The sequence below is a fragment of the Elaeis guineensis genome, chromosome 6 (assembly GCF_000442705.2).
Source record: "Elaeis guineensis isolate ETL-2024a chromosome 6, EG11, whole genome shotgun sequence".
NCBI classification, from domain to species: domain Eukaryota; kingdom Viridiplantae; phylum Streptophyta; class Magnoliopsida; order Arecales; family Arecaceae; genus Elaeis; species Elaeis guineensis.
Window position 1 is genome coordinate 29,463,485 of NC_025998.2, and position 9,923 is coordinate 29,473,407.

Below are 9,923 nucleotides of genomic sequence, written 5' to 3' on the forward strand. Positions count from 1 at the left end.
TTGGAGATGAGTATTTTCTACTATTTTATATTCGCAAGTATTTTATTTTGAGGAGTGCATGTGTGTTATCCAAGTCAAAAGGTGGAGATTTGTTAGATTTTGATCCGGTCAACACCCAACCGATCAATACCTTTAGACAAGAGTCCTAAAAGGACTCTTTGGCTGCCACATGTCATGAGTCTAAAAAAGACTCTTTCTTTCTTTCTTTCTTTCGCCACCCAGGTTTAGTGTTTCATGCGATAAAAATAACTTAAAAAAAAAGAGGACGAGAGGTGGTTCAGCAGTTTTTCTTTTGTGTATGTGCGGCGGCTCTTGTTGTTCTTTCTCAATCCAAGGGAGATAGAGAGATTATTTTGGGTGTACGGAGATTTTGAATTTTATGAGTGTTTCTCTTCCATTGTAATCTTGATAGTGAAATTGCTCATCTTCACCCATAGATGTAGGCACATTGTCGAACCACATAAAATCTTGGTGTGCTCTTTTTCTTTCTTTTTCTTTTGCATTATTTTTCTTTTGGATCTTTTTTTTATCGATTTATTCCAACAGTATCCTTATCATTTATAACAAATACAAATATGTTTAATCCGATTCGTATCTATATCTATTTATAACAAATATAGATATATTTAATTTCCGATTTATATTTGTATTTGTTGAAAAATATGGATACTATATGGATATACCATTATCTTATCTGTTTTTAGCCCTAACTCTGGATACGGCGGTTCAGTAATTAGTGCGATGAAATTATGGTAGAAGCATCGATCTTCTCCTACCAAGTGGTACACTAGCAATAGGAAAAAATTTTGGATAGCTGAATAGAATCCATTCACATTTTTCCTATTTGGAGTCTGTTTGCATGCTAGTATTTTGAAAATGCATATAGTAGGATTATATGTGGTAGCGGGTGATGCATGTGCAACTATATTTTAAGGTTGTTTGGAGGAAGGAAGTGGGGGGAGCAGAAGGGATAGTGAGGACGAGGGTGGGATTGGGCTTTTTGCCCGGCGAAGAAATCTATTAGCTAGTTGTGCTTGGGGGCAAGACGCAATCAAGGTATACAGTCGCTACTCATGCCAATTTGCCAATTGGTCAAGCTGTAGAATTTTGGACCTCACTGATAGCCTGGTGTAGCTTGACTGGCCTCCCTCGTAAGTCATAACCCTTTTCAGTTGTAGTAGTTTGTCCTAAGATCAATTTGGCTTAAGATAAAAAATGTAAAAAGACTCCAAAAATACATTTCAACTTGTATTATTTTTGCTAACAACAATCCAAACATCGGAAATGATTCAACTGTGAAAGTTTAATTTCACTTACATCCAACTACAGATACCCAAACACACACTTCACAAGTAGATGTTAGTTTGCTTATGTCAAGCCATGTAAGATTCTTGGTTCATAAAAATATTATTTTTGAGAAAAAAAGGCTTTATAACAGATCGACATGAAAGCCTTGGTGTCCTATCTCAAGGTTGAGACAGTTTGGTTCTAATTGAGAATACAAATATAGTTTGTGGTCCATCAGAAGCAACGATTTTTGTAATGAATGAAATAGTTTGCGGTATAAAAACAGGAGAAGCAATCAAACATGCAGTCATGTTTCAAATTATGTTCGTGACCAAGCTCAAAGATCGGACGCGACACAGATTACCCCATAGATCTTCATTTGTGGATACTGATACTTGCCACAAGAAAAAAAAAAGGAGAAAATTGTAGATACTGATGGTGAGGGTTGTAGTTTTGTAGGCTGTAAAGAGAATTGACCCCATTTTCCTATTACAAAGAACAAAAATGCATGCCATGAATCACATATATTTAGCTTCCAAGACTTGTTTTTTTATGGATAAATATTATGAAAAAGTTGATCGACTTTTCATGAACCAACTTATCCATATTTTCATACTTTTGAAGATAGATAAATTATTTTCCATAAATAGCATGTACTCATAAAATGGAGGAAAAATTTTAGAATTTTTTAAATGTATACCTTTCCAAATATTCAAATTTGCATAAATACCCTTTCAAAATTTATATCTACATGTGTACCCTTATAAAATATTTTTTTTTTGTATATGTACCCATATCATTTTTCATCGTTAAAATTAACAGTTTAAAATTAAAATGACTAAAATATCCTTATGGATAGATGTGCAAAAAATTTTTTATAAGAATATATATACAAATAGTAATTTTATAAGGGTATTCACGTAAATTTAAATATTTGAAAGGGTATACATGCAAAAAAATTTTAACATAAATATATTTCTCTTGGTTTGTTAATTCTTTTCTTATTCTAATAAAAAAAATAACATATACAACTAAAATAATAAATTTACTTAATTTATTAATTACATAAATAAAATAATCTTTTTATCAAATGATAGATCAAAATATCTAAGAAAAATATCTAAATCTGATATTAGATGAATAGCTTGTATATTTGCATAGAATGGACATAGTTGTAGATTTAGACATTATATAACAATAAAAATTTATAATCTTATTATATTTTATTTTAAAAATTTTTATCGAAAATATTTTTGTGAAGTGTATAAGGTATATCATATTATTATAAGATGGATATAATCGTCCCATCTTACATAAAAATAAAATATAATATAGTAATTTAGTATATAAAATATTATATAATATCGTCATTGTGTTGTTATATTATGTAACATATTACTAGTAGAGTAAGAGGGCCTGAATCCATGTCGATGAAATAGATAAAAATTAAATTAAAATTTTTTGTATATATATCCTTCTAAATATTCAAATTTGTATGAATATCCTCATGAAATTACTATATATATATATATATATATCTTTATAATTTCTTTTTGCATATCTACCCATAAACATATTTTAGTCATTTAAATTTTAAAGCATTAATTTTTTAATGGTATTAAATAATATAGATATATATGCAAAAAAAAATAAAAAAAATAAATGCAAAATAAGTATTTTATGAGGGTATACATACAAATATTAATTTTGAAAGGATATTCACGCAAATTTAAATGTTTAGGAGGGTATATATGAAAAAAATCTAAAATTTTATCCACCTAAGGAGCGGCTAAATCAGTTTCCCACCAGCTAGTAAATAAAGTAGGCATTTAATGTTATTTCTAAAATATTCCATTGTTATTTTTAATACCTTCATCATTCAATGTTCAATAACTTATTTATTTATTTTCTCCCAACATAAAAACTATAAAAACTATTAAAAAAAATATAGATAAATTTTAGTAATTTGTCTAGAAAAATAGTAATACAAAAGAATATGAATAATAGATTTTAAAATTATTTTTTTATATATAAAAAATATAGATAAATTATTTTTATCTAAATATTATTTAAAAAATATTTTTTAAAAATAATATATTTTTAGATAAATATTTTATCCATGATAGAACACGAAGGCTTAAATCTTGGCTCGGACTTAATCTATTTTTCAAAGTAATTATTATGAAGCTAAGTTCATAGATTTATTGATCGAAATCGGAGCTTTTTTTCCATGATCGTGGCCCTCAGCATCTAAGGCTGAAAATGAGCCGGACTGGATTGGACTACATCTCTACCTGAGTTTTGTCCGAAATATTTTGTCGGACTTCGGATCGGATTTAGGTCAAAAAATATTATAAAATTCAAGATCAAAACCCGATCTGAGCTTGGTCCGAATCCAATCAGACCGGTCCAAGCTCGAGCCTAAGATCAAGACTCGGCCCAAACCCCTCCCTCTCCCTCTGTTTCTTTCTCCTTCCCCTCTCTCTCTCTCTCTCTCTCTCTCTCTCTCAACTTCCATACCACCTAGATCAAACCCTTCTCGCAGAAGGGCATCTCGGGAGGACCGCGCGGTCGGTGATCCAGAGCTCCACTGCCTTCCTTTCTTGCTGGGGGATATGCAGCAAAATCCCACCACGTGCTTTGCCGCATGCTAGCCATACCGATCGTCGGATTTCACAATGTCATAAACATCGATGCCATACGCCACTTTTCCTATTCCCCCATCCCGGCTCCCGCGTCTCCATAGGTAGAAGAGAAAGAGAAAGAAGGATTTCACCATCTTTCCGGGCCCTGATGCGAGCGGTGAGGGCGACAAGGGCTTGCTTCACGGGCACCACCGCTGCCACCACTCCATCCTCCTCCCCTCACTGGTTTCTCTCACCCTCCGCTATCTGGGCATGATTCGGTACTCTAACTTTAAAATAAAAATGCTACTCTATCGTTGTTGGGCAGCCACCACCTCCAGATCTCAACACATCGCCTCATCTTCACTCTTCGATTTTTTTTTTTTTTTTTTCATGGCATGATTCAGTCCCCTCTCTGTCCACCAGATCCAGATAAATTGTTATCTGCAGTGCGATCGTGTATGAAGTAGATAAAAAAACCACTGGATTCTAGGCTATTGACCGGATTGAACCCATATAGAATCAAATTTAATGGGACAATCCGGCTATTAATAAGATTTTTTGGGCCACTGGTCAGGTTGAGATTTGAGCCGGATTCGAGTCAAGTTAAAGATAAGCCCGAGCCTGATTCAAAAGATAAATGGATTGTATATTTAAGTTTAAATCTGATCTGAAGTATTTCAAATTGAGCTTGAAATTTGATTCAAAATCGATCCAACCCGGTGAAGCTTAAATCAATCCGAATCCCGTTCCAGTCCTACACCTAACTCCCTCACCCTGAAATATAAAAGATATCTCTGTTCCTTTTAACCGCGATAGCGTCACGGGAAAAAAAATCCGGGTAAAAAGTATTTTGTCCGCTTCCATGGACTTCAGCATCAAAGTGAGCACTCCTTTTTCGTCTTTATACCGTGGCCGCCCGTGCTTTGGCGTCCGGAGGACAGAAAGGTTTTAAAAAAGAAAAAAAGGCCAAAAAGAAAAAAAAGAAAAAAACAAGAAGAATGGAAAGCGATAATATCCTGGAGAGGTAGAGAGGGGCCAAGTTATGCTCCGGTGATTTTAGGAGTCTGCCTTTTATGTAGACTAGGAGACCAATTCAAAGCAGGCTTCCTCAATATTTGGCTCATGGCATGGCCTCTCTTTGTAGCTTCTGTTATGTCATCATCTAGCATCATACTTTCATTTTCCAGTATGCTTAATTAGGAGATTACAATTTATTTATAGTTTTGAAATTTTTGTTAGAATCAGAAATACCGATGGCAATGGATGGGGTGGGATCAGATTTGGTGAAAATGAGTTTCCACTCATCATTTTTCCATATAATTAAAAAAAAAATAAAGCAAAGCATGATACGAAAATAATAATAATAATAATAAAATCAAATTTAACTTCATATCATCGTAATCAGAATAAACAAAATTTTAGGATGTATGAGAGTTATAAATTAACTAAGAACAAAAGCTGTTAAAATCCAATTATGCATCACAAAATTTCTAGTCCCATCTAACCCATTATTGTCTTAGTAACCTTAATTGTCTTAATAAATTAGAGGATTACAAATTATGTCACATCTGTAGACAATTTCATTCCTACCATATCAGCATGGATGATACATTAAGTTAAGAGATAAATCCAAATCCTTCCATTTATAATGGATATGGTACGTTAGGTTAAGGGCTAAACCAAAATCCATCCTTTTATCACCCTTGTTTCAACCTAGAATAGAAATAATCTTAGAATCAACTCGAGACTAAGAAACATCCCACTTAACCCATCTATTCCATATTGGATTGCGTGTATGAACAAGTATTAGCCATATTTTATCACGCTTATTCAAAATACATTCACATATTTGGCAGTTTTCAAGCAAGGTATTATTGGAAATGATAAAGCTGTAATAAAATATCATGTGGGAAGCTATGTATTCTTTAATTTAGCAAGTAGTTAAGAATTTGATGGAAGCAAAAGAAAATTTGGGGAAAGAGTTGGCTGTCATCTATTTAAATTTTAATTTATAGATATGCTATATCCTCTTTATCTTTTTAACTTTCATTTTTCTTCTCTAGCGTGGAGCACTCTTGTAATTCTTCACTATTTTAGCAATTCTTAAGTAAATTTATCATTTCATTTTCTCAAAAATGTCAATTGCATTCAAATTGAATGATATTAAAATTAATGTTAGACAGCCGTACAAACTTTATATCACTAAATGAGTCTATGCATGAGGCTGCAAATCAGCTGCTTGAATATTATTCATGTATGTAAGCTATATGAATACTAACAAATCTTTTCAAGTTCTATGTATCTTATTAATTATTTGATTCAGATGATTCTAGTGATTTTTATATATAGTTAGCTAACTTATTTTCCTCGTAACAACGGAAACAATTCGAACAACTTAAAAGTAGCACAGGAGCCTTCCCATCCAGTAATCCCACAAGCTCATAAACTTAATCTTACTTATTCAATTTTTAAAGATAAACAATTCAATTTAGCGAATTGGCTGCCAAATATTCCCAATCAAATATAATGAAATCCAACTCAGAGAACATATGCTAAAAAATGCTGGAATTCAGATTTGACTCAGGTAGTTTAACTTTATGCTAAAATTAGCTCTAAAGAAGTTAATACATATATTATTTTAAAAACAAAATATGATTAAAATATGGAATGTTTGCTTGATTCATTGAAACAAGCAGGCTTCTGTTACACCTCACATGTGGGAGGGGCTGATGGACCATGCTGGAGATATGCATTCATGCAGGGTTCATTGCAAAATGCAATGATGGAGGTACACGTACCAGGTCCGGTGACTACATCCATCAAACGGTACAGGGAACGCAAGAAACGGTCCCCTCACAAATATCTTCCCAAATTAGTTAGCTAATAAATTAAATCGAAACAAGAACAGTTTAATTCGCACAATTAATCTAATACAATACATTTTAACCTCAAACAATTCGATTATTAAATCCAAATAAATCCAAAAAAAATCTCCATCATGCACAGCCTCTCATCCCCTATCTTTCTACACGTGTCCTTCTCCCCACAGATTTTTCCTCCCACCGCCTCGCCTTCTACTTAAATCCCTCCATCGCCTTCTCTTCTCCCATCCCTGATCTCCTCCTAAAAGCTTCGAAACCCTCAGTCTCCTTAAAAAAAATGGCGACCATGGCTACCTCCTCCCTAGCCTCCAAGCCCAAGACCTCCCTCCTCGACCACCACCACCACCACTCCTCCTTCCACGGCCTCGCCCTCCCCTCCCGCGTCTCCGCCGCTGCAGCCGGCCGCTCCCCGAATTCACGCAGCCTCTTCATCTCCGCCTCCGCCGCCACCCCAAGTACGACCTCAACTCCATCCGCTTCGACCCCATCAAGGAGTCGATCGTCTCCCGCGAGATGACCCGGCGCTACATGACGGACATGATCACCCACGCCGACACCGACGTCGTCGTCATCGGGGCCGGCTCCGCGGGGCTCTCCTGCGCTTACGAGCTCTCGAAGGACGCCTCCGTCCAAGTCGCCATCGTGGAGCAGTCCGTCTCCCCCGGCGGCGGCGCCTGGCTTGGCGGCCAGCTCTTCTCTGCCATGGTGGTCCGGAAGCCCGCCCACCTCTTCCTCGACGAGCTCGGCGTCCCCTACGATGAGCAGGACTCGTACGTGGTCATCAAGCACGCGGCGCTGTTCACCTCCACCATCATGAGCCGCCTCCTCGCCCGCCCCAACGTCAAGCTCTTCAACGCGGTGGCGGCGGAGGACCTGATCGTGAAGGAGGGGAGGGTCGGCGGAGTGGTCACCAACTGGGCTCTGGTGTCGATGAACCACGACACCCAGTCGTGTATGGATCCGAACGTGATGGAGTCCAAGGTGGTGGTGAGCTCCTGCGGGCATGATGGCCCGTTCGGAGCTACGGGAGTGAAGCGGTTGAAGGACATCGGGATGATCGACTCGGTCCCGGGTATGAAGGCGCTCGACATGAACTCGGCGGAGGACGCGATCGTCCGCCTCACCAGGGAGATCGTCCCCGGGATGATCGTTACCGGCATGGAGGTCGCCGAGATCGACGGCGCCCCAAGAATGGTAAAAAAAAAAAAAAAAAAAAATCCATCTATTTGATCATTTTCTCTTTGTTCGTTTGTTTTTGGATTTTTTTGGTTACTGAAGGGTGAGAGTGGATGTTTGGGCGTTGCAGGGACCGACTTTTGGGGCGATGATGATATCGGGGCAGAAGGCGGCGCATCTGGCGTTGAAGGCTCTGGGGAGGCCGAACGCGTTGGACGGGACCATCGGAACGGAGCAGGTGCATCCGGAGATGGTGTTGGCCTCATCGGACGGTGGAGATGTGGTGGATGCTTAGATGGAGTTTGTTCTGAAGAAATGATGTGAAGGGAATAATATATCACTGAGAGTGAGGGAGAGGTTGTGGGGCTGTGGATGGCATGGTGGGCTGTTGTTTTGTTTTGTTATCTGAGGAGTGCAAAGAAGTGTGAAACGTCTGTTCTGGTCTTTGCTGCCGGTTCCTTGTTGTTAATAATATGCTACTCAGCTGGTTGTTAGTGATATGCCTTTTCTTAATTGGATGTTAATAATATGCCTTTTCTTTTTTGATGATATGCTTTTCTCATTATTGTAAAATCCGGCTTCTTTCTTTCTTATTAAAAAATTTTTACCAATACTTTAATTTTTTTTAATGAAGTCATATGGAAAATAGAGTGAATTATAATGTCTCCTTTTGAAGTTTGAATTTGAGATAATTATATATTTTCATTTTGAAAATATATATTTAATTTAATATTTGCTATATGTATGATATGTAATTCTTAATAATTTTTTATTAAATAAATAAATAATTTATTATTTTAAAATATTTTATATTTTATATTTTGATAATGATTTATTTGTTAAAATTTAAATTTTTTACATTCGATCAGGGAGTTATATATATATATATATATATATATATATATATATATATATATATATATATAGAAAATATTGGATGGGATCATGTGATTATGTTAAATCTAAAAACTTGATCAAACTTGATCAAGCTTAGCTCAAGAAAGCTCGAATGGTTATACTTTTGTCAAATTGAATAAATGTAAAGTTGGGCCTGAATCTTGTTCACAGCAAGTTTAAACCAAGTTTGAATCCAATTATATGCAAGCTTGTGCAGTGGTTTGCTATCGAATTGATTTTCAATTCTATCTAGTTGATAAATTAGACTCATGTTCAGCCTATTTCAAAATTAAGCTCCAACCAAATTCAACATAATACTAAATAAACTAATCACGATCTAAAGTTTAAAATTAATTTTAAACCAAGCTGAATCAGATCCAAGCTCCATTATGCTTAGCATCAGTACACCCACAAGCATAGGTTGGTAATTTCTTACTGATATAGTGAAAATCATGCCCAATCATACGAATTAAAAGCTTATTCAACATGCTACAACTTCAAAATCTTCTTGTGGTAAGAAATGCTTGGAAATGTTTTAATATCTCGACATGTTTGGATGCTTAATGAGTTATGTAGAGAATCAATCGGAAACAGGCAACCACGAAGAGTGTGTCAAAAGTGAGATGAGCAAGATTTTTAATTATTGGTGCAGTGATGCAAAGCACGGTATCAAAAATTTTTATAGTGCAAGTCACGTTCCAAAGTGATCAATAATTCCTATTTTTTTTTGGACACTAGATCAGAGGTTTTAGTGGATGAATGAGTTTATCTATTTGGGCGTCTGAGTTACTTATTTTAGCATCCAAACAAGCTCGATTGCCAGCTCAGGGCATCCTTGCCAAAAGACGGTAAGCACCCTTAGGCCGCCAGACCCAAAGGAAGCTATCATGCCAATCCAACAAGGCGTATTAATTCAACTACCGAATAATCCAGATTCTGCAATCTAAACCCATATTACTAGTCAACATCGAGCACTTACCAAGCAGGTGACGCCCAGTTTATTTTAGAAAAAAGATTGGACAAAGTTCAATCTTTTGGAGCTTGATTTAGACTT

At 36.1% G+C, this 9,923-nt stretch overlaps 1 pseudogene; it reads left to right on the top strand.

Annotated features, from left to right (window-relative positions):
- The first annotated feature begins 7,049 nt into the window (after positions 1 to 7,049).
- Positions 7,050 to 8,470, top strand: LOC140858553 (thiamine thiazole synthase, chloroplastic-like; annotated as a pseudogene).
- The last annotated feature ends 1,453 nt before the right edge of the window (positions 8,471 to 9,923 follow it).